This window comes from Scomber japonicus, chromosome 3, assembly GCF_027409825.1.
Source record: "Scomber japonicus isolate fScoJap1 chromosome 3, fScoJap1.pri, whole genome shotgun sequence".
Taxonomy (NCBI): Eukaryota; Metazoa; Chordata; class Actinopteri; order Scombriformes; family Scombridae; genus Scomber; species Scomber japonicus.
The window spans coordinates 37,820,861-37,826,959 of record NC_070580.1 but is presented as its reverse complement, the minus strand read 5'-3'; positions in this window follow the sequence as shown (position 1 = coordinate 37,826,959).

The following is a 6,099-nucleotide window of genomic DNA, read 5'->3' as shown; positions in this document are numbered from 1 at the left end:
CCAACTGCAAACCTGCCACTGAGTTCCTGGATCTGCTACAATGCCTCAATTTCACACAACACAACAACTTCCCCGCTCATACCCGTGGCCACATTCTGGATCTCATCTGCTCTACTGGTCTCACACTGAATAGAATAGAATAGATCTTTATTGTCATTGTCACCAGGTACAACGAAATTTAAAAGTGCTCTCCAGTCAGTGCATCATACATAAAAATAAAATAATAATAATAAATAAAATAATAAATAAAATAAAATAAAAATAAAAATAAAATAAATATATAGCTAGACACATTCACCCCTCCACACATACATCAGCACACGGACAATACAAGAACATTCATCAACATACAATCATTTTTGTTATTGCACATCAGCTCCTACTTTTGTTGAGAGTGGTTATTGCTGTTGGGTAAAAGCTGTGTTTGAGTCTGTTTGTCCTTGTTTTCATGAGTCTGTATCGTTTTCCAGATGGCAGCAGTTCAAACAGTGAGTGTCCGGGGTGTGAAGTGTCTTCTATAATACTTTGTGCTCTTTTCTGGCAACGGGAGTGGTGGAGGTCTTCCAGTGTGGAGAGAGGGCAGCCGATGATCTTCTGGGCGGTGGTGATGACCCTCTGGAGTGATTTCCTCTGAGCTGCTGTACTGCTGGTGTACCAGATGCAAATGCAGTATGTCAGGATGCTCTCTATGGAGGCTCGGTAGAAGGACACCAGCAGTCTCTGTATGATGTTCTCCTTCCTGAGGATCCTGAGGAAGTACAGTCTCTGCTGGGCCTTTTTCAGCAGCTCAGAGGTGTTCACACTCCAGGTCAGGTTCTCCTCAATGTGGACTCCTAGGTACCGGAAGTTGGCTACCCTCTCTACACACTCCCCGCTGATGATGAGCGGAGGAATCTCTGTCTTTTTCCTACGATAGTCAATTACCAGCTCTTTGGTCTTGGAGGTGTTCAGGAGGAGGTTATTGTCTCTGCACCATGACGACAGCTGCACCACCTCGTCCCTGTATGCAGACTCATCCCCCCCCGAGATGGGCCCCACCACTGTAGTGTCATCAGCAAACTTCACTACGGTGTTGTTGTGATGGGCGGGGGTACAGTCGTGTGTGTACAGGGAATAGAGCAGGGGACTCAGCACACAGCCCTGGGGGGAGCCGGTACTGAGGCTTAGGGCCGTGGATGTGTGATGGCCCACCCTGACTCTCTGTCTGCGGTCAGAGAGGAAGCTGCTGATCCATGTGCAGGTGTCGTCTGGAATCCCCAGGTCCCCCAGCTTGACCACCAGTTTGTGAGGGAGGATGGTGTTGAAGGCAGAGCTGTAATCCACGAATAGCATCCGCACGTAGCTCCCCTGCCGCTCCAGGTGGGCTAGCGCAGCATGGAGTGCTGTGGCCACTGCGTCCTCTGTGGATCGGTTCGCTCTGTAGGCAAACTGGTGGGGGTCAAGGGTGTGGGGCAGGGCTTCTGTGATGTGACTACGGACCAGCTTTTCAAAGCACTTCATCACCACTGGGGTGAGTGCGACTGGTCTGTAGTCGTTGAGGCTGGAGATGTGAGTCTTCTTGGGCAAGGGGACTATGGTGGAGGACTTCAGGCAGGATGGGACAGTGGACTGTGCTAGGGATTGGTTGAAGATCTTCGTGAAGACTCCAGCCAGCTGGTCTGCACAGTCCCTCAGCACCCGTCCCGGGACACCGTCCGGACCTGTTGCTTTCCTTGGGTTGATAGACCGCAAGGTGCGCCTCACCTGATGTTCCTCCAGGGTGAGGGTGGTGCTGCTGTGGGCCTGGTGTGCGTTGGCCCTATCAGGTGCAGTGACCTCAAAGCGGGCAAAGAAAATGTTCAGCTCCTCTGCCAGCGTAAGATCACCCACCGCAGCTCCTGGGCTGGTCCGGTAGCTGGTCAGGTGCTGGATACCCTGCCACACCTCCCGGCTGTTGTTGCTGTCCAGGTGGTCCTCAATCCTCCTCCTATAGTCCGCCTTAGCCTCTCTGATGCCTCTCTTCAGGTTGGCTCGAGCTGTGCTGTAGAGTTCGCTGTCACCAGACCTGAAGGCGGTGTTTCTCTGCTTCAGCAGCTGCTGCACCTCCCGGTTCATCCAGGGTTTCTGGTTAGGGTAGGTGCGGATCTGTTTGTCCACAGTGATAGTGTCTATGCAGTTTTTAATGTAACATAGTACACTATCTGTGAACAGCTCCAGGTCCTGATGTTCGAAGACTTCCCAGATGGTCTTGTCGAAACAGTCCTGCAGCTGCTGGGAGGCATCTTCCGGCCATGTGACAACAGTCTTGGAAATGATGGGAGCAGTTTTCCTGAGGGGGGCATATGCAGGAATTAATAGCACGGACAGATGGTCAGACTGGCCCAGGTGTGGTAGTGGTTTAGCCCTGTAGCCCAGTTTGATGTTTGAATAGACCTTGTCCAGGGTGTTCACTCCCCTAGTAGCACACTTGACATGCTGATGTAGTTTAGGGAGTGCTGCCTTTAAGTCTGCGTGGTTGAAATCCCCTGCTATGACCTGCACAGCGTCAGGGTATATGCTCTGTGTGTGGCTAATGCTAGCATGTAGCAGTCCGATGGCTGAGTTAGCATTAGCATCCGGTGGTATGTACACAGCCGTAACCATGACTACAGTAAACTCCCTTGGTAGGTAGATGGGCCTGCATTTGACAGTCAAGTACTCTATGTCCGGTGAGCAGTGACTTTCCATGATCACTGTGTTAGTACACCAGCTGTTGTTTACATACACACAGAGCCCCCCTCCTCTGCTCTTACCGGAGTCAGCTGTACGGTCATGGCGCTGTGTAGTGTAACCCGCTAGCTCGATAGCCGGGTCCGGGATGGATGGTTGAAGCCAGGTCTCGGTGATGAGAAGAATGCATGCATCCTTGGCACAGTTCTTTGCCTTGATCTGTAGCCTCAGTTCATCCATCTTGCTCGCGAGGGATCTGGCGTTGGAGAGGAAAAGGCTGGGAAGCGGTGGTTTGAATGGCTTCCTCCGTAGCCTTACTAGCGCTCCGGCCCTGCAGCCTCGCTTTTGCTTCCTCTCCCTCCGCCGCCTGCGCCTCCTCCCCGCCGGGATGGTAATCCACGGAGAGCCGGGGCTCCTCGCTACTTCCACCGGGATCTTGTGTGAGCGGAGAAACTCACGTGTTACTTTCCCTTCGTAACATAATCCGATCTTCAGGATATCATGCCGGCTGAAGGTGATATTCGCTCGGCAGAATGTGCACAAAACAAACACATGTACACAAAACAACATCCAAAAAACGCTCCGACTGGTGAACCACTGAGCTGCTGCAACTGTGTGCGCCGCATCAGCTCTTCAGCCTTAACCTCAGCATCTCGGACCACCTGGTAATCACCATGGATATCAACATTCCCACACCCATCCCCAATGATAAATAGAAACCTCAAATCCATCCCCTCCTCTGCCCTCTCTGCAGCCCTTGCCAGCAAAATGTCTGCCTCCAATTCCATCCAACCTCGTAAAGGACTGTCTCCCAGCTATCTCCCCACTCATCACAGAAATCATCAACTCCTCCTTCAGCTCTGGCTCTGTCCCCCAAACACTCAAACTGGCCGCTGTCACCCCCATCCTTTAAAAACCTGGACTCAACCCTGACACTATGAGCAGTTTTCAACCCATATCCAACCTCCCTTTTCTGTCTAAAATACTGGAACGTGCTGTCGCCACCCAACTCAAAACCCACCTCACCTCTAACGATCTGTTCGAACCATTTCAATCCGGTTTCCGCTCAGAGCACAGCACAGAAACTGCCCTTCTCAAAGTAACCAATGACCTACTCCTCTCCTCAGACCTCTGGCCACCTCAGTATTCTCATCCTCCTCGACCTCACTGCAGCCTTCGACACCATCAGCCACCCGATTCTTCTTTCCCATCTGGAATCCTGCCTCAACATCACTGACACTGCCCTCTCCTGATTAAGGTCTTACCTCACATACAGACAACAGTTCATCAACATCAATAACTGATGTTGATGATTGTGATTGGGAGGAATGCCCCCCCCCCGATCTGAACCCGGTGTTCTGTTATTGGACTTCTGTGCTCATCACAAATGATGTTGATGATTGAGATTGGGAGGAACGCCGCCCCCCCCCCCCCGATCTGAACCCGGTTTTCTGTTATTGGACTTCTGTGCTCATCACAAATTGTCCATAACGAACACCTTGTTCAAGCATAAGGGGGTCCACATGTGCACTTGGCCAGGACACCCTAGGCCGCAGTTCGATGATTGACTTTGTAGTCGTGTCGTTAGACTTGTCTTGTACACTCGGGTGAATAGAGGGGAGGAGCTGTCAACTGATCATCGATGATGATCCAGATGGTGGGGGAGGATGCCGGTCAGAGGATGCCGGTCAGACCTGGCAGACCCAAACCCATTGCGAGGGTCTGCTGGGAACGTCTGGCAGAGTCTCCTGTCAGAGAGAGTTTCAACTCCCACCTCCGGGAGAGCTTTGACCATGTACTGGGGTAGCAGGGGATATTGAGTCTGAGTGGGCCATGTTCCGTGCCTCCATTGTTAAGGCGGCTGACCGGAGCTGTGGCCGCAAGGTGGTCGGAGCCTGTCGTGGCGGCAATTGCCGTCAAGCTGAAGAAAGAGTCCCATAGGACCTTTTTGGCCTCCGAAGGAAGCTTGCAGATACTGACAGGCCAAGTGGAGTGCAGCTGCGGCGGTCGCTGAGGCAAAAAACCCGGACATGGGAGGAGTTCGGGGGAGCCATGGAGAACGACTTCTGGACGGCTTCGAAGAGATTCTGGACCACCATCCGGCAGCTCAGGAGGGGGAAGCAGTGCATCATCAACACTGTGTACGGTGGGGACGGTGCGCTGCTGACCTCGACTTGGGACGTTGTGGATCGGTGGAAGGAATACTTCGAAGACCTCCTCAATCCCACCGACACACCTTCCGGTAAAGAAGCAAGGCCTGGGGACTCGGGTGTGGGCTCTCCTATCTCTGGGGCTGAGGTTGCCAAGGTGGTCAAAAAGCTCTTCGGAGGCAAGGCCCACGGGGGTGGATGAGATCTGCCCGGAGTTCCTCAAGGCCCTGGATGTTGTGGGGCTGTCATGGTTGACACGACTCTGCAACATCATGTGGACATCGGGGGCAGTGCCTCTGGATTGGCAGACTGGGGGGGGGGGGGGGTCCCTCTTTTTAAGAAGGGGGACCGGAGGGTGTGTTCCAACTATAGGGGGATCAGCCACCCTGGTAAGGTCTATTCGGGGGTGCTGGAGAGGAGGGTCCATTGGATAGTCGAACCTTCGATTCTGGAGGAATGTGGTTTTCGTCCGGGTCGTGGAACTGTGGACCAGCTTTTCACCCTCTGCAGGATCCTTGAGGGTGCATGGGAGTTTGTCCAACCAGTCCACAGGTCTTTTGTGGACTTGGAGAAGGCATTCAAACGTGTCCCTCGGGGAGTCCTGTGGGGGGTTCTCTGGGAGTACGGGGTACCGGACCCCAAGATACGGGCTGCCTGTTCCCGTATGACCGGTGTCAGAGCTTGGTTCACATTGCCGGTAATAAGTTGGACTTGTTTCCAGTGAGGGTTGGACTCCGCCAGGGCTGCCCTTTGTCATGGACAGGATTTCTAGGCGCAGCGAGGGTATGGAGGGGGTCCGGCTTGGTGACCTTAGGATTGGGTCACTGCTTTTTGCGGATGATGTGGTGCTGTTTTTAAACTTGATGGTATGTTTATGTTTGAGTGCAGGAATGAAACACACCCTGTGTTACTGTGAAGCTACAACATTTATCAGAAGAGATCTGATAAAGCTCCGCCCCTCACCTGACTCACCTGAGACAAACCAGAAAACCATTGTTGGTCTCTAAAGAGACACACAGACTGAAAAACAGACACAGATCAGATTCACCTTCAGATGGACCGACTACTGTGAGTAAAATTGTCTTTTTTTAATCATGTCCTTTTTTTTGGGTTATTATTAAACTGAAAACAAACCTAACTTTATTTTAGGTGGAGGAACTGAACTAAACTGGATTATATTTAAAAGGGAAAACCAGTAATAGAGTTTTTAATTTGGGTATTTTGCTGTTTTGTGGACTGTTCTTCAGACACTTTGGGATTT